Here is a 22,845-nt window from a genome sequence, read left to right as displayed (position 1 = left end):
AGCAGGAGGGAAATGTGTTTTTTAAAAAATCACATTTGTCAGTATAATATCATTACTGCCTTAAATTCAAATTTATAAGAGTATGTGTATACAGCATGGTGTCATTTATATTTGGCTATAAGGAGAGGGGATGATGCAATCAAAAGTAAACACAAATGGGCAGGGCTATTTTTGTAGTAGGAACTCCTTTGCATATTAGGCCATACCCCCCTGATGTAGCCAATCCTCCTGGAGCTTACCGTAGGCCATGTACTAAGAGCCCTGTAAGCTCTTGGAGGATTGGCTTCATCAGGGGTGTGTGGCCTATTATAAAAGGAGTTCCTGCTACAAAAAAGCCTTGCAAATGGGACAAAAATAATAATAGAGACTGAAGCCTGAATTTTTAAAATTAGTGGCTGATAGCAGGGGTAGGCAAACCTTTTGGCCCCAGTGCAAACAAACCCATGAATCTACCTGTGAAGGTATTTCTATACCAGTATTCAACTTGGGGAAGGAAATATGAGGGTTGTTCTTGGCCAGATACACTGGGAACCTCAATGTTAGTGTTTAAGTTCTACGTTTGGTCTGTGGATCCACACTTTCCCAATTTTAAACACTAAAAGAAATGGCTGTTTTTTCATAGGGAAAAACAGCTAGGCGGGTAGTATTGGACCATGCTTAATCATTTCTTTGCCCATAATTTCTATATTTCAAACCCCTCTTAAGCTCCTCTTACACTACTGTCCCCTCTGTATGGATCTCAATGTATGTTGTAAGAAGGAAAATAGTGATGGTCTGAATGATAGTCAGGAAAGAGTTATGATATACACATACACACACAACCAGTTCCCCTCATCCAAAGCTGGTTTGTCACACTTTACACATCTCTTTCTTTCATGCATAGTTAAGCCCTAACTGCTAAGTTGCTGACTTAAACTATTGCCAGCATTAATAACCCGCTCTTGCAAATTGACTAAAATGTTTATTTAAGAAGGATTGCGAGAATGAGCACAAATGATGCCTATGAACTGGAATACAACCAGAGAGTTCTTTCCCATGGGAAGATACAGTTTGATAATTGCCTTTTATCCAAAGTCACTCTCACTACGTTCATTCACATAACACTTTGGTTATCTGGAGCAATGTGTTGGTGACCCAAAGATAAAAATTCCCTGTTTGAATCGGCATTAATTATTTTTCCACATCAGATGTTCTCTTTCATTTGGACACTCATCTTTCATGTGTGAACCATTCCTGTGGCCTAATTCATATAAGATTCTATGCTGCGGTTCCCCAGTCTTCTGAGCTTAGTAGTTAACACTGATGCAGATGGCATGGCCTTCAGTGATTGGTATGTATGCTCATACAAGCTACATGGACACTCATCCCAGAATCAGAATTGACCTACGTGTTATATGTTGTTCAGCCGCACAGTTGAGTCCGACTCTTTGTGACCCCGTGGACCAAGTCACGCCAGGCCCTCCTGTCTTCCACTTGTTATATAGAACAAGGTAATCAACTTCCATTTTGGACTACAGGTGAAAATATGTGTTTTAAACACTTCTTCATATTCAACAACCTCTTTGAATTGTGTAGAACACTATACTAGAGAGAGGAACACTTTTCCCCCTCTATGATATGTTGGTTTACTTCACGTAGAGAGTTTTTTAAGGGGAGCTTTAAAATATTATCCCTACATCCACTCATTTGAAGTAGTACAGCTCAGAATTCCCACTGAAATGTTAAAACTCACCTCATTCTGAATAATGTATTGGGGCTGAATCTACATATACCATAGAGGGCCAAGTCGATGTGACAGGGTCCTCATGCCCAACATGAGGCCGCCACTGCCATTTAAAGCCATAAAAGGGCAAGTTAAAAATGCTGCACAGGCCAGATCCTGTCCCACCCCCCCATGTCTATTTTTGCCCCCCCATCATGCATTTCAAGTGCTGAAACAGCTAATCTGTTCAGCTTTCTTTTGGCAGGGATTTTTTTTTAAGGAAAATATTCAAAAATGGTTTCTGCCTCGGTAGTCTATGGGGTTCCCAGCCTCCTGCCGGGGTTGGGAGTTCCCCTGATTTGGGGGCCTCCAACCTGCTGCCATCGAACTGGCTGGCAGGGGAGCCCTGCCCCCAAAGAGTACCACTGTGCCATCCAGAAGTAACATTATCATGCCAACATGTTGCAGGGGGACGCTCTAGTATTTGGAAAAAACTCTGTGATAATCATAGAGTTTTATTCCACAAACACTTGAGCCCTATCCCCCTGCAACAATCCCCCGCCAAAAGCCAGGTAAGACCTGGCAACCCTAAGTGTCAACTCAAAGCTGCTGTCTCATTCTGTTTCATGGGTAGGCCTAAATCAGTTCTCAGATTGTAATGTCACTGTAAGAATTACAGTAATCATATACTTTCCTGTATCACTCTTTTGGTTTGGTCTGCCTGTTACTTACTCGGATTTACATGCAATCCACCAAATCCTGCTCCCATATAGGGTTGCCAGGTCTGTTTTGAAAAATACCTGGAGACTTTGGGGGTGATCCAGAAGAGGGCAAGGTTTGGGGAGGGGAGGGGTGTCCACATGGTGCAATGCCATAGAGTCCACCCTTCAAAGCAGCCATTTTCTCCAGGGGAGCTGATCTCTGCCAGCTGAAGATCAGTTGTAAAAGTAGGAGTTCTCCACTTTTGTAAAAGTGGGAGCTCTCCTGGATGCTAGCAACCCTACAAACAGCTTCATTCAAAAACAAAAAAGGACAGGCAAGATCACTACATGTTAGACCTGCACAATGACCCCTGTTTCAGAGAACCAGGACAATAGCAAGAGGCTTCTACACTTGTAGAAATAACCACTGCCCATGCCCCATTACATTAGCCAGTCTGGTGTTAGGAATCTTATCTGGGAGAACCAGGTTTGATTCCTCACTCCTCCATCTGCACCTGCTGATGTGACCTTGCGTCAGTCACAAGTTCTCGCAGAGTTGTTCCTCCCAAGAGCAGTTTCTGTCAGAGCTCTCTCAGCTCCACCTACCTCATAGGGTGTCTGTTGTGGGGAGGAGAAGGGAAAGGAGATTGCAAGCCAGCCTGAGACTCCTTTGGGCAGTGAAGGGAGGGGTATAAATCCAATCTCTTTTCTTCTTCATTAATACTTTCGGTTCTCTAACATTAATTCCTACAAAATGTATATTTTACTGATATTTTTCTGAATATAAAAAACCCCCAAACCAGATCAAATTCGTGTCCTAGGAAATGGTAACGATTAGGTTTGCCAATCCACTGCCTTGGTTCCTGTTTCCTGTCTCTAGTGCCATGGAAAAAATCAATCTAAAAAAATGCTGTTGGAAGATGACATAACATCACTTATAGGCGGAAACCCAGAAGTGATGCCAGTCCTCTCTAGGAATCACTAGAAACGATCTTTTTTACCATAGAATTTTCAGCAATTCCTAGGAAGGCATAATGACACTTCTCTTTTTTCTCAGAAGAAGCATCACACATCATCAACAGTTCCTAACCACACACACACACACCCATCTCCCACTGATGGTCAGGCTAGGAAGATGCACCCTCCCCCCCCCCCCCCGCAAAAAAAAAAACCTTCATGGTATGAAATCCTGCAAGTGCACTTCAAATAGCCATTCCTTTCTTGGGAATGAAATGCTAAATTCTAAATGACACCATTTAAACCATAAAAGCAGCCCACTTGCTTACAGAAAGGCTGGCAAGTAGGCCTTTTTCCATTTAGGGCCAAATCCACATTCTCTGCGCTGGTCTGAAAACAGCAAGCACAGTCTCCCCCCAGGGACTCGCACCTGTTTGTTTACAGCATAATACCCACTGCTAAAGAATAAACTGGCATACATGGACTCTAAATTATGCAGCTGTTTTATAAAAGAGTTGGCAGCTCTCTGTGTTTTACATGCCTGATTTCCACTCCTCACGATGACCTCATGTAGCCTTTCTTCATCACCTTCTCAAAAGCAAAGAAGGCCCGCATGCTGAGCAAGAGAGGACTGAAAACACGATTCTTCTTTGTGGTCTCCATGCAATCTCACATATTGGATTCTTCACCAGCAGTGCAGAAGTGGTTTCAGAACACCGGAGAGCTCTGGCCAAGGAATTGGCTCAAATCACTAAGGGAGAGTTCTGTTTCACTGAGCATGTCTAAAGAGATAAGTACCTCCCTGCTCCGGTTTTGGTTCAGCCACAATAGCTGCAGGAGTCCCTGCCCTGCTGTGACCCTGGGGCAGTTACACACTCAGCCCAGCATGCCTTACAAGTACACCAGTGTTCCCTCTGAGCTGAGTTAGTGTGAGCTAGCTCACAATTTTTTACCCTCTGGCCCACATATTTTTGTCTTAGCTCAGGAAAAATGGTCCCAGAGCAAACTAATATATGCAGTAGCTTTCAACTTTAATGCCAGTAGCTCACAAAGAAGAATTTTGGTTCACAAGACTCCACAGCTTAGAGGGAGCACTGAAATACACCATCCTGGGCTCCTAAGAAGAGAAATAAAAAAAGTAATTGACAGATAAACCAGCAGTTCATAGAATGATCTCTTCTTTATTTATTTTTTCATCCTGACTGTTTAATGCTAGGAAAATGTAACGGGGGGGGGGGGGGGGAGAAGAGACTGAAGTCCCTTCTCCATGTGCACCATTATCCTGTTCTTAACTAGGCACTACCAGGGTTGCCAGCCTCCAGGTGGGGCCTGGAGAGCTCCTGTTTTTACAACTGATCTCCAGCTGGCAGAGATCAGCTCCCCTGGAGAAAATGGCTGCTTGAAAGGGTGAACTCTATGGCATTGTACCCTGCTGAGGCTCCTCCCCTCCCCAAACCGCACCCACTCCTGAATCCACCCTCAAAGTCTCCAAGTATTTTCCATCACATGTGAAACTCGCATGTGATTGTGTGATGCATGTCTGACACAGGGTAGGGGCTCCAGACGCAACTTGGGTGCTCTGTAATGTATGACTAAGGTGAAATAATTTATATTTGTTTCTTAGCTAGCTGGTCTTGTTTTCATTTTCTTGGCTTTTTAAAATCCTTTTCTCTTACATCTAGAGTGCAGTGGCCTACATTTAACATTGCCACTGTTTCAGAAGGCATGTTGTGTACTTTTATTGTTGACAAATGAAGTCAGAGACTTGCACTAAGTTTCTAAGCTGGTCTTCTTATCTCTATGCACAACTCCTTCCCTTCCTGTTTTGGCCAACGCTGAAATCCAAATCTCTACCGGCAAGGCAGAAACAAAGTTCTATATTAGCAATCATAACCATAGCTATTTTTGTAGAAAAAGCCCAGCAGGAACTCATTTGCATATTAGGCCACACACCATAATGCCAAGTCAGCCGGAAATGCGTTCCTGCTTTTTTAAAAAAAAAAGACAAAAGAAAGGGGGGGGGGGGAAAGCCCTGAACATAACGCATAATAGTTGGTGAATTTCAGTTGGTTTATGTAAATTTTTCCTTACTAATTATGGCCGCCTTTTGAGAAGGAATCCACTTGGAAGAAATGGTTAACTAAACAAGCTACAAGTCGACCGCTTGTTCGGAACTATGGATATATTCAAGGGAATTTGATCGAGATGGGATTCTGATATTTCTGATCTTTCCGATAAGACTAAAGAGATTATGGAATTTTCATGGGTAGGAAACGAGGTATTTTATAATTATCCCGTCACTTGGCATTCCTGTTGGACTTTTTTACAAGAAATTTGCTCCATAGTTGTGATCACGTTTTCAAGTTTGTAGTGGAAGAAAAGACACCATATGTGTTTGTGAAGAAGAAAAGAGTCTTACACCTTTGGATTTTTCAAATGAACTTTATTTGGACATTTATATGAACTTTGTGGATATTTCTACTGACTAGAGGTCTGACCTAGCCTCAGATCGCAAAGCATGGAGGCACACCATCCACCAGGCTGTCTCTTCCTTTGAGAACGCACGCATAGCTGGTCTTGAGGACAAAAGGAGATTGAGGAAGAATCGCACTGCTACAGCACCAACCCCAAATCAGACTTTTCCCTGCAGCTACTGTGGCCGGACCTGCCTGTCCCGCATTGGTCTTGTCAGCCACCAGCGAGCCTGCAGCAAACGTGGACTATTGCACCCTTCTTAAATCTTCGTTCGCGAAGCCAAGCCGAGAGAGAGAGAGAGATCTCTATATTTGAAATGCTGTTGAATGAAAGTCATTGTTTATGGTTTCAGCAATTTCATTATTTGGGGTTACGATACTTTTGGTATTCTTGCTACATGCCCGAACAAGGGACAGAACATGCTGGCCCAGCCTCATCAAAGCAAAGAATGGAACGTGCTTTAAAAGAAAGACTAGACATGCCCGTCTGCCTCACCATGGCAAAGATTAGAGTGCACCAGCAAGGTCTTACCACAGTGAGGGATGGGCCATGCCTGCCTGCCCTTACTTCATTTGGCTGCTGAGACTGGCTGGATACCTCCTGCTTGGAGCTGGCTGAGCAGACTCTTCCCTCCTTTGGTGGGGGCTGGAGTGAGGCAGGACCCCTTTCCAAGGCTGCTTCTCCCCCTCAAATTCTCCCCTGGCCCAAGCCACCAATCAGCTGGACAGCTCAAAACTTACTTGTCCACCAATACAGAGGGAAAATTTGTGTTTAGGGGAGATTGCATCCAAAACTGGAGGTGACACCATGTCCAGAGGATGCTCTAGGAATACCCAATATCTCTACCACAGAGATGTCCATCAGTTTTTGGTTCCAACACAATTATTCCCCCACTTTCTCCTGCCACATCACTGGGCAGTCAGTCCTGAACCATTGGATGGCCTATTAGTTGGCCAGGGTAGCTGTACTGGGGCCAGGGGTTACCCCAGCCCCCCCCCCCCTAGCCCTCTGGCACCCTAGACAATATCCTATACTACAGACATTTTCTTGAAACTATCTTCCCCCCTCACCCCCATTTTTATACTGACATGACAAGATTTTCACAGATAGACACTACATTTTTAAACACTTAGGCAAGAAAAAAAAATTACCTATTCCTGTCTTATATATCTTTCTCTTGATTTCAATTTGCTTAACTGAACTAACTCAGCAGAGATATTCCACTGCAAATATCTGAATGCTCAGAGAGATTTCAGGCTAAAGGAGGCCCATTCCTAAAGACCTCAGACAGCAGCTTCCATCCGGAATAGAAAACACAGGAATAAAGGACCTATGGTCTGACCCAGCATCCATATATACATAAACACTATTTTTACTCCACAGTGAGCCTCTGCAAGGGAAAGTACAGGAAGCAAACAGATGATACAGAATGAAGAAAGTGGTACCACTCTAACCTAAGCAAATACGCCTTAACGGCTTGCACTGTAGCTATTTATTTATTTATTTATTTATTTATGGAATTTCTATGTCACATTTCTAGCCCACAGGTTGGGCTGTCAAGAAAAACGAAACTGGCCGCTGTTTTTCAAAGAAGAGTGTTCATCTGCCACATTATAAATATCTAGCTACTATTCTTAACCAATGCATCCTGACCACATATTTAGAGTTTTCACAGGATGAATATTTTGCAAGTGATTACGACATTTCCTATGTAATCTAAACATTTCTTTAACTAAAAACCACTGTCAAAGTCTTGGGCAAAAAAACCAAAATGGGTTTTTTTTTTTAATTATCTCAGGTCTGACTAGCTTATAGAGGTTTATGTAATTTATAAACTGGCTGATGTTTTTTTGCTACTTATAGTTAGTGAAGCTGCCAAATCAAAATAATTTTCCCTCTCTTCCCTAAACACACATCATACCATGGAGCACTGCCACAGCAAAACATCACAGCTATAAAAAGCAATATTTTGAATATACAATTTTTAAAAGTTGTTGAGTTTCCTACCCCTTTTTTACCCAGCCCTTCGGTTATATATGCATATATAGATATACTTCCAACAAGGCAGAAGTATTCCTAAAAATGAAGAAAGCACAAACAGAACATTTTCCTTCTAGCTAGTAATTTTCAGTCGAGGGTCCTCTGTTCTTAATTATGGTTCTAAAGGTCCCTTTTGGCCTGCTTTCAAACAACACTCTTACTAAGGTGCTTAACCAGACTATTCTGAATCAACACCCATTTAGTGAGCCATCCTTCACCCTCACTCATGAAAACTTTCCTCATCCTGAACTTATTTTGTTTACCATTCTTCAGTGGCACATTGACATAACAGTCTAGACTCTGCATAGTGGTAACCTCAGGAAGGATATGATTTTTAAGAGAAGATGCCAGAGTATTTATGGACGCCTGCTATAATTGCAAGACGTATATACTGGTATCCTTCCTTAAATTCGTCTGTGGGTAAAATCTATGACATGCTGGATTTTGTAGCTATTCCTGCCACTGACTTCAAGCCTTCTGCCAAGGATTGCTTTTACATCTTTACACAGGAGGATGTCAAATCTTCATCTTCACCTTCAGAGCACCAGACTAAAGAGTATTGGTAAAATCTCTGAAATGGTATCCTGGTAGTGAGCCAAAGACAAAGAGGGAAGAGGACATAAACAAGAGCTCTCGCTGCTACTTATCTAGCTAGAAAGACATTAGTGACCGCAATGCCTTGTCATTTGCAATTATATCACTGGGTTTGTTAACACAGGGCAAAGTGAAGCAGATTCTAGAAAACATTTAAAAATGTGTTTATACTACCAAACTAGGCATGCTTTGCATATCGTCTCCCAGTGTTGGGAAATACCTAGAGATTTTTGGCAGAGGGCTGGCAGAGGGGAGGGACTTCAATGAGGCATAATGCCATAGAGTCCACCTTCCAAAGTGACCATTTTCTCCAGGTGAGAAAATGCAGCCTGCAGCCTGGAGATCAGTTATAATTCTAGGACATCTCCAGCCACCACCTGGAGACTGACAGCCCTATCCCCTTCTGTTCAACTGAGCTGAGGTGTGTTGTATATTCACTAGTTGATAAATGATACTTGCAGGGGTGGAATTCTAGCAGAAGCTCCTTTGCATATTAGGCCACACAACCCTGACGTAGCCAATCCTTCAAGAGCTTACAAGGCTCTTCTTTGTATGCTCTTGGAGGATTGGCTACATCAGAGGTGTGTGACTTAATATGCAAAGGAGTTCCTGCTAGAATTCCACCCCTGGATACTTGCAAACTGGAAAAAAAAAAGATAACATGGGTTTAATTATGAAAAGTGGACATACAGTAGATCTTCACCATTTTCAGGGGATCCATTCCTGAGATTACTGCAAATGATAAGATCCGCAACAGGGCAAAACTCATTGAAGGGAGCAGGGGATCTGTTGCCTTGCAGTAGCAAAACAACATTTCCTGCAAAAGTTAGTGATGCAACTGTTGTGATAAAGAGATGCAGGATACCTTGATTAACACTCAAGGAGGCTCTTAGTGTTAATTAATATAACCAAATGAATGTTAATCAATATAACCAAATATTATTTATTTGGAGGAAAGAACCATAAATGTCTCAGATTTCAGGCTGAGAGGAGACAAGTTTCCTTTACGGAGACAAATAGGCAGAATATAGATAAAATTTGCCCACCTACCAGGAAAGGGCAAGAAAAATGGCTTATTTGGATATCCTGAGATGGGCCATAAAGATTTAGAAAAAACTTACATGTGGGGATTCACTCCCAGTTTCATGAAATGTTAACGTGAAACCCTATCAGCTGGGCCAGGAACGGTTAAAAGATCTGGAAACCCAGTCAGAAGTGTGCAAACCAGGGGAATGCAGGAGCCAATAGAATGAAGTCTGCCTTGACCAGAGTCTCAATTTTTTCAAAGTTCCAGTGGGCTTGTTTCCATTCTACAGAAGAGAATGCCAATGTAAAACAAGTGACTGTACAACTTAGCCTCATATGTTTTCTTTTCTTAGTTCTGTAATACACTGTAGTGTTTTGATACAGTTTTTCAATGCCCTTGTGCTCTAGTGTCTTGGAATTGGGGAGGGGTTGTTGCTCAGTGGCAGAGCATCTGCTTGGCATTCAGAAGGTCCCAGGTTCAATCCTTGGCATTTCTAGTTAAAAGGATCAAGTAGGAGGTGATGTGGAAGATCTCAGCCTAAGACCCTGGAGAGCTGCTACCTGTCTGAGTAGACAATAGTGACTTTGATGGACCAAGAGTTTGATTCAGTATAAGGCAGCTTCACGTGTATTTGTGATGAACAGCAGCATTAAGGGCCACTGAGTGACAGCTGATAGAACTCACTCTCACTGGTGAACTGTTTAAAACTGTCAAAGGAGAGTGGTAGTTAGGCAGTTGAAAAAGTCAGTTACTGAGCTGAAGAGAGTTGAAGACTGACTGGAGAAGAGAGCAGAGATCTTTTGGAGATGCTCTTGAGAGCGTGACAAAAGTCACAAAGCAGAGTCTAATGTACAGCCCATGAAGTGGACTGATGAGAGACTGCTCCCAAAATCACATCTTGAAGGAAGAAACAATTCCTTTATGAAGCTAAGTGTTCAAAAGTGGGAAAAGACTGAAAGGCTGGCAGATCAGGCTTTGGAAAAGGGATTTTGAGGCAACAGCAAAAGGTCCTCAAAAAGTGCAAAACACCCAGGTTACTAGTCTGAACGGGCAAATAGTAACAATCATGCCACCAGGAGAAGGTCCAGTGCAGGGACATTGGTCTTACACGCATAGGGACCAAGCATAGCTCACTCAAGTTTGTGTGAAGTTGTGAAGTGGAAACATTAACTAGAAATATAGTCCAGTCATAAATAGTTAAACAAGAAAGATACTTGAGATCTTTAGGGAAAGTAAAGCAACTTTCATGGAAACACTGTATCGTGTAGCCAGTCACCTCAGACCTGTTTAGTGTGCAGTTTTAAATGTCTGTTTACATCTGCTAAAGCCCAAACACCTATGTACGTACCAAGTCCCTTCCCTGCCATTTTGTTATAATAAACCAACTTTTGTTTAATCCTTCCCTTTGCCTACTGTGCCATTTTCTGAATGGTAAATTTTTAAAACAGAAATAGTGACAGGGTGATTGATTTTAGTGAAGTGCTGGTTAAATCAATTACGCTCATCGCATAATTGGGGCAGCGGTTGGGATTCAAAGTCCCTCCTTGTCATTAATTGGGGGCAGTAGTCAGGATTCAAAATCTCCCCCCACCTCCCGTCATAGTATTTATGTGTATTTTGGTAAATAAAGATCTTGTCCTTTTAAAGATCTCAGACTGTGGTCAGAAAATCTCATCTAGGGCACCTGACTGCTTGTTCCACACACATCCATACACACACACACATGCATGCATGCAGCCCCCCTCTTGAGTCTTAAGCCATGGGTAGAAAATGGAAGGGGACAGTATGGGTGGTGGTGGCAACAAGTGAAAGAAGAAACAGGAGGACCATGCTGGTTGGGAGAAGCCCTCTCTCACGCACTCAGATTCCCCTTTGCTTCTTGGGCAAAGACAGCAGGAAGAAAGGGGGGGAAGGGAATGCTTTTACAGCAACAATTATGAGGATTGCACAATAGAAGTAAAAGCAGGCTGAAGACCTGATTGGACTGTGGATTGTAAACACATGAAACTACAAATCACAAATCCACAAATAGCAATGGTCTACTATAAAGGCATCTGTTTTAGTTTCCTCCCTTCCTTTGATTTATTTTTTCCAAGTTACACAGTTCAGCTTCAGAGTTCTAACTTGAAATTGCACAAGATTCATGATGACCACTAGCTGTGATTTAAGATAAGAACCTCAGCCAGTCATTTCCTGTTTGGAGGGGGGATTAAGTGCTCTTAAAGCTAAAAAATACAGGTTTTATGCCTTGATAAAAACTGTGGTTCAATGGCACAGTACTATCCAGTGGTGGATGTCACAGACTTCTACCCATCTTATCATGTATTCTAATAGCCATAATCATCTATATATCATTAGCCACCTGTGGCTGCGATCTGTGGATATCTAAATCAATGGCTTAGGACCGGTGTTCTCTCTAAGTTGAGTTAGAGTGAGCTAGCTCACAGTTTTTTAGCCTCCGGCTCATACATTTTTGTCTTAGCTCAGGAAAAATGGCCCCAGAGCAAACTAATCCATGCAGTAGCTCAAAACTTTAATGCCAGCAGCTCACAAAGTAGAATTTTTGCTCACTAGACTCCACAGCTTAGAGGGAGCATTGCTTGGGACCACACGGAGGCTAAGCAGATCTTTCTGCACTCTTGGGAGACTCCCCAGGTATGCAGAAAAATCTGAAACGTTTTTTTAAAAATACGCGGGGGAGATAAATTCACCCCAAAATAAACAAGTAATACCTTCAGCAACTGAAGGAGTCTGGGAGCCCTGCTGGGCCCAGCCTGGGAACCACATGAAGCATGCCACCAGCAGCAGTGCAAACCAGGAGTTGGGCTGCATGGCTGCTGCCAGGCCTAGCAGAGCTCCTGGGCTCTACCGCTGCTGCTGGGCCCAATGGTGGAAGCAGCTGCCCTGGGGAGCTGTGCTGGGGGAAGCGGTGGAGCAGCCCAACAGAGGGATCCCTCCTCACGTGTACTGTGGGTCATCACTTGTATATTCTAGTAGCCAAGTTAGCCAGATCTGAAGATATTAAAATCCAGTGATTGCAGTTGTGAACAGACAAAACCTGGAAAAAATGCCCCAATTTTGCAGCAAAATTTAAACTCATTGGGAGTTTTAAAAAATCCAGGATGATTAAAGGGACACCTGTAGCTTTAAGAAACAGAAGCCCTTAGAGGCCATTGCTAGGCAACCACAGCATTCTAGGCTTGGTTTCTGTCAGTAAAAGGCGGGGTGGGGGTGGGGAGGGCAGGGCCTTCCTCAGGACTGTTTTGGCCTCTGACGGAGGACTCATTGAGCCAAGCCTGGCAGCAACCACCAGACAACCTGCTATTTGCATCATCTACCTAGGCCCGGCTGCTTGCTGCTGTTTAGTAGCAGTCACCATGAAAGCCAGTGTGTTGTAGCCAGGGCCACGGGAGGTGCCCAATTTGGTGCCCCCAGAAGGCCAGCGCCCTAGGCAATTGTCTAGTTTGCCTAGTGGCAGCAATTACAGGTGGTAGCAATTACAGCATCACACCCAGGTTCAAATCACCAGTCTGCCGTGGAAGCTAGACTAGGCGCATACTTTCAGTTGCACCTACCTCACAAGGTTGTTGTGAGGATAAAAAAAGGAGATAAGAATAATGTAAGCTGCTTTGTTCCCCACTGTGGAGAAAGGTAGGGTATAAATGAAGTAAAAATAACAAATACAGTTGAGGGAGAGTGCAGGGAGGGGGATCCAGGAGAAAGTGATGTGTCCGCCTACAAGTCTTTGAGGATTCACTACCATATAAGTGTGCCTGGCTCAGGAACCAGCAGAAATTTGGGCCATAGTTGTCCCAGGCACAGGCTGTGCTGGGGAGCTGAAAAGGGGGGTGGGGATGGGATAAAGGTAGATTGACTGTTGAGTGGTATGGAGAGAAGGAAGCATGAAAAAGATAGAGGCTGTGGGGGCTGCCTTCTAGAGAATGGAAATGGGAAATAATGGGGGAGTAGAAAAAGATTCTCCCCCCCCCGCAAGTCCTTGAAGGTTCCCAGGGCTTTTTTAAAAAGAAAAGGCCCAGCAGGAACTTATCTGCATATTAGGCCACACCCCCATGACATCAGCATTATTTTACACAGGGCCTTTGTAGAAAAAGCTCAGCAGGAACTCACTTGCATATTAGGCCACACACCCCTGATACCAAGCTAGTTGGAACTGTGTTCCTGCGCGTTCCTACTCAAAGAAAGCCCTGCAGGTTCCCACTTATTTTCCCATATTAACATTCCAAGAGTATCCACACAGAAGCAGCAGGCCACCTTTATTAAACAGTTTCAGTGTGCAGCAAGCAAAATAAACATTAAACATTAACATACAGCATCTCCCTTTGATTGCCTTCTCGTGTCCCTGACTCGTGGTTTTTAATACACGAGTTGTTTGGACAGCGTAGGAGCTTTTTGAGGTCTGAGTTAACAGAATATTTACATCTGCAAAATAATCACCCACCCTCAGGCAAAGGGCTGATATCTTTGATCAGCCACAAAACTTCATCCCTGCACTGCTGACCTGACACCTATCTGGATTAAAGAGAGAAAGTTTCCAAGCAGTGTGTATATGTATAACAACCAGTTTCCAAAATAACAAAAAATCCATCTATTTTTTCCACTCTTTTTCAAGGGCTCCTTCTAAATGAAATAACTTGTTTCCAAAGAGATCTAACATTTAGCTGCCATGTCCCAATACACCATGAATTCGACACTGTCTTTCAAGCAGGGCATAAAGATCTCATTTCTATTTAAATCTCAAGAGATGGGGGGAAGCGTATCATACCCAATATTTGCCATATTGCATATTGCAGTAAGAGACACTGCAGCAGGACTAGGCAAATGCCCCCCTCCCCCCAAAAAAGCCTACACCTATTGGTGAAGATGTTGGTATGCCAGCAAACAAAATGTGGAAGGGAAAAGTGAGAACTGCTCTTCAGGCAACCCAAGCCTGAGTGGGCATTGCCAGTATCTTAGGGATTTACCTTGGGTTCAGTTGGCAAGTCTGGGAGGCTGTGATGGGTATAAGCTATGCCTACTGCCTTCTCAGCACTGCAGCCAATGCCTCAACTGCTTGGCTAGAGATCTGACCCTACCCTAAGTGACAGGTAAAATGGAGAGGCACTTTCAGACAGGGAAGGGCAGTTGGCCTGTGCCTTCTATAGCAAATTGTCTGAAGATACTGGATGCACTTTCATTTCCAAAATATTATGGTCCTGGATTCACCACATACCCCCCACAAAAAATGTACAGAGAAATTTATTGTGTGTGTGTGTTTCAGGACACTGTTGCTTTAAAATTTTCTTGGGTAGACATTCCAATTTTGGGATATTTTTGTGATAGCCCCCATTTTCCAAGATGGTGGATATGGCTATTTCCAGGGCTTTTCTTGAGCAAGAATGCACAGGAATGCAGTTCCAGCTGGCTTGACATTAGGGGGTGTGGCCTAATATGCAAATGAGTGCCTGATGGGCTTTTTCTACAAAAAAAACCCTGTGTGAAACAATGGTGACGTCAGGGGCCTAAGGGTTCCTGCTGTTTTTTTTCTACAAAAAAAAGTCCTGCCTATATCAATACTTAAAATTCACATAAAATGCTCATATTGGTGTCAAAATATGTTTTTGAGATCAATAAAGCCAAATACACTATTCTATTAGTTGTCCCTGTAGCCACCATTTTGCAAGACAGCAGATCTTTTTTCACATTCTTGTAGGATGCTCATACTGGTGTCAAGCTGCATGTTTTTAGGGTTGATTTTTCAAAAAAAAGAATATACTATTCCTTTTGTTGTAAAACCAAAACAAAGCATTAATTTTAAGCTGAATACCCATCTCCTAATTACCTTAGCAGACTTCAAAATATGCATTTTCTGCTTGGGAACATTAGCTGTCTTTGGATAAGGGACACACTGTATTTTATCAGTATGTCTATAAATAGCAAATTTGGTTTTATCTAGTTCCTCTGCAGGAAACTGCAGCTTTGAAGAACAGACTAGAAGGCATCATATCCCAAACTTCCCAAACGCCACCATTCCTGGGGTCTTCAGGAATTTCCCAACTCTGAGTCGACAACCTTAGTCCATACACGTCTCCGTTAACAGTTCATTAGAACAAAGTTTTGAGTCCGGTGGCATCTTTATGCCCAACAAGGCTTATATCATTAATAAAACTTTGTTGATCTTAAAGAGGCCCCTGGACTGAAACTTTATTCTGCTGCTTCAAACCAGCACGACTACCCCACCTGAATTTAACGGTTCATTGTAACTCGGACCGATTCCCCACTAGCTTTATGCCACTCTCATGCTCTTCTTCTCTGCTGGGCTTCTGTTGGATTTCACACTATCTACCCCGGGGCTGCAACTGGCTTTGCCTTTTTCAGGCAGCAAACAGAAACTGATTTTTAGAGGATCTTGTTTGCTGCACGAAAGAGGCGGAGCTAGTTGCAGCCCCAGGGCAGATAGTGTGAAATCCGAAAGAAGCCCCATGGAGAAAAGGAGAGTGAGAGCAGCATAAGGCTAGTGGGGAATCAGTCTCAGAAACATCTTCAATACATTGGTGGGGCCAGCAAGTGTTAGCTAAACCATTACTTGGACCCATTCACAAGATCGGCTCCAAGACAAAAAGTAGTCTAATCATGTGAATCTTCCTTTATTTTATTTTTAAATCCTGCACTCTGGTATAAGGAATGATACTAAATCTGAGAATAAATAGCACATGAAGAAAGAGGCTGAAGATTGTTGTGGTTTTCAGCCTTAGATGGTTCCACTTGAAATAAAGGTCAGATGTTACCATCATTTTCTTTTACTAGGCTGTATCTCCCACAAACAATTGGGGGAAAACTGTATAATTTTCTCAAAGGGATGTTAAGTTGGCCAGAAGCATAAGCTACCTTATAAGAATTTCATTAATCTTTTCATTATGTTTTGCTAACAACTCCAGTGGTTTCTGTAATGATAAAATGTGGTTTGCAATGGTTATGTGATTTAAAACCACTTTCCCCAAAAGATTTTTTTAAACAGAGAGGAAAACCCTATTTCTGCTATCCATTAGTTTCTGTTTTAATCTTGAAAACATATAAAGTGTACATCAATTGCATTAAGCATAAAACATTTCAATTCCACAAGGACCGCTTTCAGTTTCCCGCTGCCTTAAATAGTAGCACGGCAAAATATTCTTTTAAGATCTTGTCTAAATGAAGAAGTGCTTGCTTCTGATATTTCCATCTGATTTGCATTTTGAACGAGGCTGCATCTTGTTCCTCAAGTCTATTCAGTCTTTCTCTTGTTCCATTCAACTGCACTTGGGTAAAAGGGCCTTTCACTTACAAAAGTAGAAGCTTGTTTCAAGAATAACTCAATCGCCAGTACGCATGCTTTCATTCTTCCATAGAGCCATTCAATAAGCCCACTTCAATATACTCAACAGAACAAGTGATCTCTAATCCACCCACTTTCTTTGTTTTAATTATTTAGCTGATTTCTGTCCTACCCTTCGGCTCAGAACAGTTTGCAACAGAATACAATTTCCACTAAAAAAAGTTAATACTGTCAAAGCTAAAAGCAATGAATCATCATAACAGGGAGCAGTAAACTAGTCTAAAATATACAGTGTGGTGTAGTGGTTGGAGCATTCCAAGCAAGACTGGTGAAACCCAGGTTCAAATCCTGCCTTTGCCATGAAGTTCCTGGGTAATTTTTTGGCTAGTCATTTTCCCTAAACCTAACTTGCCTTATGAGCCAGTTCACTGTGGTTACATGATCTGGGGTTGGATCTCATCTAATTTTCCTGCATGCATGGCAGAAAAAAGTTCTACCAATCCCCACCCCCGTCAATGGCAGACTTCCTATTCTCTTCAAGCTATTATTGGAGGTTCCCCATCACCCAGGAGCAGCGTTTTAGGGGACATTTTGGGAAGCAGTGGAAGATAACTAAAGTAGAATTCAAGCAAAGCAGAAATCCAGTGACTCCTTGAAGATAAACATAAAGTCCACCATTCCACCTTAAAGATTAACAACATTAATTCCTCCATGAGCTTTCGAGAGTCAAAGCTCACTTCTTCAGATGCAATGGAAAGTATGAAAATAATTTTCCTCATATTTATCCAGGATATTAAAGAAGCAGTCAAAGAGCTGTTGAGAAGTTCATGTGAGAGTCAAACCATGGAATCTATATTCTACCTTCCTGGGTCAGCCAGATTTCCAGTACAGGAAATTTAGAAAAACACAGCAGAATAATATAAAACAAAACACCCAAAAGGCAGATAAAGGTTTGGTTTCTAAGACAAAAATGAGCTGGTTAAATAAAGTTGACTAGAAGTCAGGCCATTTCCAAGTTAGTGTCAAACACTACTGGCACAGATGGTTCTCTTCTGGGTCACCAAAATTATCACAACTCAACACCCTTCATGTAGATTTACCCATGTTATAGCTGTTGCTCCAACCCACAGTTGTGTCCATACTGTATATGATCTTTACCATGCAGTAAGAGATTCAGGGAAACCCCTAGAGTTCACCTGGGAGTAGGGTTGCCAGGTCTAACTCAAGAAATATCTTGAGATTTTGGGGGTAAACCCAGGAGACATGGGGGTGGAGCCAAGAGCAAAGTTATGACAAGCACAATTGAAATTCAAAGGGAGTTCTGGCCATTGCATTTAAAGGGAATGTGCTCCTTTTAAATGCCTTCCCTTCACTGGAAATAATGAAGGCTAAGGGCACCTTCTTTTGGGGCTCAAAGAATTGGATCCCTTGGCCCAATCTTTCTGAAACTTGGGGGGGGGGGTAGCAGAGGCACCAGATGCTATGCTGAAAATTTGGTGCCTCCATTTCAAAAAACCAGGCCCTCCACCAGAGCCCCAGATCGATTCTCCATCGTACCCTATGGGAACCAGTCCTCCATAGGGTATAATGGAGTGCCCAGCAGACATTGAACCCCTCCCCCTCCTTTCTGATAGCCCTTAAACAGGAGGGGGGGCATCCAAACCAGGGGATCCCCTGTTCCCAACTAGTCATTGGCAAACCTATGTGGGAGTGACATTACATGCTCTGCAAACTCCACCCTTCCGGCACACTGCCCACCAAATTTCCGGACATTTGCCTGGGACATTTTGAGAGCCTGACTTTACACAATACAGAATAGGTTTCTCTAGGTCGACCTCCATAAAACCTAACCCCAAAACAAAACAAACATTTTCATCATACCCCAAAGTTAAGAACAAATCTTTCTTTGGCAACAATGCATGTTCTCTACAGGTTCATCATCGCTTCAAACTATGTCGTCTAAACTCAAGAGACCTAACATCTTTATTCAGATCTTTAGTCTGAAAGAAAGTCTGACAAGATTGCCTTTTAAGTGAAAAGCAGCTGTTCCATTTTGGCTTCTATGAAACAGTTGCTGGAACTGAGTGTCTGACAAAGTTTAGCTGGCTTGTATTTAAACAAAAAAAACAACAAAACCCTGTGCTTCTCTACTCTTGAGTTTTAAAAGTCTGTTCCCAATAGGAAAAGAAAACAATATATTTCAAATGAATCATCAACACAAAATAAGCAAGAATGGCAAATAATGTCAGCTGCTTGTGCAGCGGTTTTTAATCTAAGATTAAAGAAACAGAGGAGGAAATCATACACCAATAATCCGAGCATAAAATCAGTTTAAGTAAATTTGTTTATAAATTACACAAAGCATCCACTAAGAAATCAAGATAGAAGGAAGCATCACATATGTGTGTAGCATCGTCCCCGTTAAGCTGTGGAGCCTTGTGAGCAAAAATTCTACTTTGTGGGCTACAGGCTTTAAAGGTGTGAGCTACTGCATAGATTAGTGTGCTCTAGGGCCATTTTTCCTGAGCTGAGACAAAAATGTGTGAGCAGGAGCTAGCTAGCTCACACTAACTCAGCTTAGAGGGAACACTGGTATGTAGATGTCAACCTTATGACTTCCCTGGATACAGTTGCTAGCACATGGTATAAGAATAAGAACCTACTGACACCGTAAATACGAATGGCATCAGGTTTCCACAGGGCCAGGATTTTTCCCTGCCCAGTTAGCCGAGTCTCGTCACATCTCAGAAGCTAAGCAGGGTTGGCCCTGGCTAGCCTTTGGATGGGAGACCTCCAAGGAATACCAGGATTGTGACACAGAGACAGGCAATGACAAACCACCTCTGAAAATTTCTTGCCTTGAAAGTCCTACGGCATTGCCATATATCAGTTGTGATTTGACAGGCCTTTCCACCACCACCAAGATTTTTCTGTAGTGCCCTCTGAAGTGCATATATGGTATACAAAATACACCCATGATGTGACTAAAATGGAGCACACATGTAGGGTTGCCAAGTCCAATTTAAGAAACATCTGGGGACTTTGGGGGTGGAGCCAGGAGACTTTGGGGGTGGAGCCAGGAGACATTAGGGGTGGAGCCAAGATCAAGGCTGTGACAAGCATAATCGAACTCCAAAGGGAGTTCTGGCCATCACATTTAAAGGGACAGCACACCTTTTCAATTCCTTCCTTCCATAGGAAATAATGAAGGATAGAGGCACCTTCTTTTGGGGCTCATAGAATTGGACCCCCTGGTCCAATCTTTTTGAAACTTGGGGGGGGGGTATTTTGGGGAGAGGCACTAGATGCTATACTGAAAATTTGGTGCCTCTACCCCAAAACACAGCCCCCCCCAGAGCCCCAGATACCCGTGGATCAATTCTCCATAATTTTCTATGGGAATAAATCTCTATAGGGAATAAAAGAGTTCCCAGCAGACATTTCCTTCCCCTCCCCCCGCTTTCTGACGACCCTGAAGCGGGGGGAGGGCCTCCAAACCGGGGGATCCCCTGCTCCCACCTGGGGATTGGCAACCCTACACACATGCGAAATTTCACAATTGGGAAGGAGGAGAAGACTGGATTTATATCCCACTTTTCACTCTGAATCTCAGAGCAGTTTAAAACCTTCTTTCCCTTCCCCTCCCCACAACAGACACCCTGTGAGGTAGGTGAGGCTAAGAGAGCTCCTTCAAGAACTGCTCTTGAGAGAAAAGCTATGAGAGAACAGCTGGCTTTATGTGGAGGAGTTCTCCCAGATTAGAGTCTCCCAGATTAGAGTCCAGTTCTCCCAGTTCTCCCAGATTAGAGTCCATGCTCTTAACCACTACACCAAACTGGCTCCCATCAAAACATTTTAAAAGCCCTGATCAAAAACAGAGCTTTATTTGAGTAGGAACACAGTTCTGGCTGGCCTGGCATCACGGGGTGTGGCCTAATATGCAAATTAGTTCCTGCTGGCCTTTGTCTATAAAAAAGCCCTGATCAAAACATTTTTGAAACCTTGCTGTTGATACATATCTTGCATTTTGTGGATTTTTAAATTAAATAATCTCATTTTTAAAAAATGCCAACAGCTGTTTAATCCCAGACAATTTTTTTTTAAAGTATTTTAATGATGCTTGGAACAGCCACATACAGAGGCCTTAATTTGATACATCTTGTGCAAGTATCAGATGACAGATTCTGGGCTTTTTAGCTAGCCAAAGAAGAAGGGTTTGCAAAAGGAGGAGGCAAATTATCCACTAGAGCAGCTGAACACATAAAGGACACCCGTTAAAATGTACTCCAGATATGGAATACGATTGGAAAAATATACATCACACATGCACAAGCTCTGTACGTCTCCACCCACATAACAAGCAAACTCACTCCACTAATTTCTTCAACAAGCCTCACAAATCCCATCCCCTCTTGCAAATTGCATCACTTTCAGCTTCAGCCTCCCTTCTCCATATATTTACCCATTCATTCCTCCACCACACAGAATTCATTCACTCTACTAGGTCTCCATAGCCACTTTTCTGCTGTATCTAACAACGTTGTCTTTAGTATTAATAGCACTTTAAGTGAAAGGTGGGTCTCAGTTCTGGAAATAATGAAAAACAATCTCACTAGATGATCAGGGCTTTTGGGGTAGAAAAAGCCCACCAGGAATTTATTTGCATATTAGGCCACACCTCCTGATGTCATCATTGTTTCACACAGGGCTTTTTATTCATTTTTATATTAGGCCACATCCCCTGACACCAAGCCAGTTGGAACTGTGTTCCTGCTCAGAAAAAGCCCTGTAAGTAGATGATGAATTGGAATCACAGTATGAGAAGAGGGAGAGCCAGAGTTACAGCCTCATTCTAGTGAAGGCCCAAACTCTGGGTAGCAGTCTAAGAGATCCAGTAACAGGCAGTATCAGGAAGTATACCACAGTGAAGAACAAGTCCATCCAAGTAGATTCGGAGACCTTCTTCACACAAAAGTGCACATCTGCATGCTCTCTTTACTCTCCCCAGGCATTTAGGACTTCTCACCTGCACTTGTGGTGCAGAGTTCCCTCACCCCTGCAGAAGATCAGCTTTCTTGGGGAGATGAAGCTTCATGCTGCCAACATGAGCTCAGCAGGGCATTGAAGGATCAGTTGGTGATACCAGGGAATGGAAGGGCTGTACCAAGATTAATGGGAAGCAGAGCTTTTTTTGTAGCAGGAACTCCTTTGCATATTAGGCCACACACCCCTGATGTAGCCAGTCCTCCTGGAGCTTACAGTAGGCCCTGTACTAAGAGCCCTGTAAGCTCTTGGAGGATTGGCTACAGCAAGGGTGTGTGGCCTAATATGTAAAGGAGTTCCTGCTACAAAGAAAGCCCTGATGGGAAGAGAGAAGGCAATTAAAACTTTTGCAGGTAAGGGCTCTCTGAAAAGGAACATTCTTTCCTGCTGAGTATCCTGCCATCCTGCATCTCCTCTTAGCATACGTGCAAAGACAGACACGGCCGGCTTCCCCTCCATGCAAGAATGCTAGCAGCAAGTCCTTCCAAAAAGCCACAGAAAATGGCACCTCTACAGGGGCTCCCATATCACCTGAGGAACACTGATCTTTTTCTTTTTTTTTGTTGTCAAGTCACAGTTGACTTAAGGCAACCCCTTAGGGTTTTCAAGACAAAATACATTCAGAGGCGTTGCCTGCTTCCATATCGCAACCCTGGCATTCCTTGGTGGTCTTCCTTCCAAATACTAAATTGGTCCAACTCTGCTTAGTTTTTGAGATCTGATGAGATTGGGTAGACCGGGCCATCCAGGTCAGGACAATCTAAAATAGGGCAAAGAAAGTGAGCTAACATGCTACTTTTCCAGTATGTGCCTCTTTTTTTGTTCCTTTTTTCTGTGTTTCCACTATGAAACTCACTGAGTGGTCTTAGGCAATTTACTCTCTCTCTCTAACATCAGTGGGTACCTGGGACAATAGTAAAGAGGAAGTGACAACCATGCATGCCAAATGTGATCGATATGCTGTATCTTTGGAGAGCCAGTTTGGTGTAGTGGT

At 43.0% G+C, this 22,845-nt stretch overlaps 1 protein-coding gene across 1 annotated transcript in view; it reads right to left on the bottom strand.

The window, feature by feature from the left end:
- Nucleotides 1–22,845, bottom strand: part of BMP6 (bone morphogenetic protein 6) — a 134,348-nt gene that overhangs the window by 15,756 nt on the left and 95,747 nt on the right. The gene's annotated exons all lie outside the window — the stretch shown is intronic.

Source organism: Heteronotia binoei, chromosome 7, assembly GCF_032191835.1.
Source record: "Heteronotia binoei isolate CCM8104 ecotype False Entrance Well chromosome 7, APGP_CSIRO_Hbin_v1, whole genome shotgun sequence".
In the NCBI taxonomy this organism is placed as follows: Eukaryota; Metazoa; Chordata; class Lepidosauria; order Squamata; family Gekkonidae; genus Heteronotia; species Heteronotia binoei.
The sequence above is the reverse complement of the archived record's forward strand: the minus strand, read 5'-3'. Positions and strand labels throughout refer to the sequence as shown.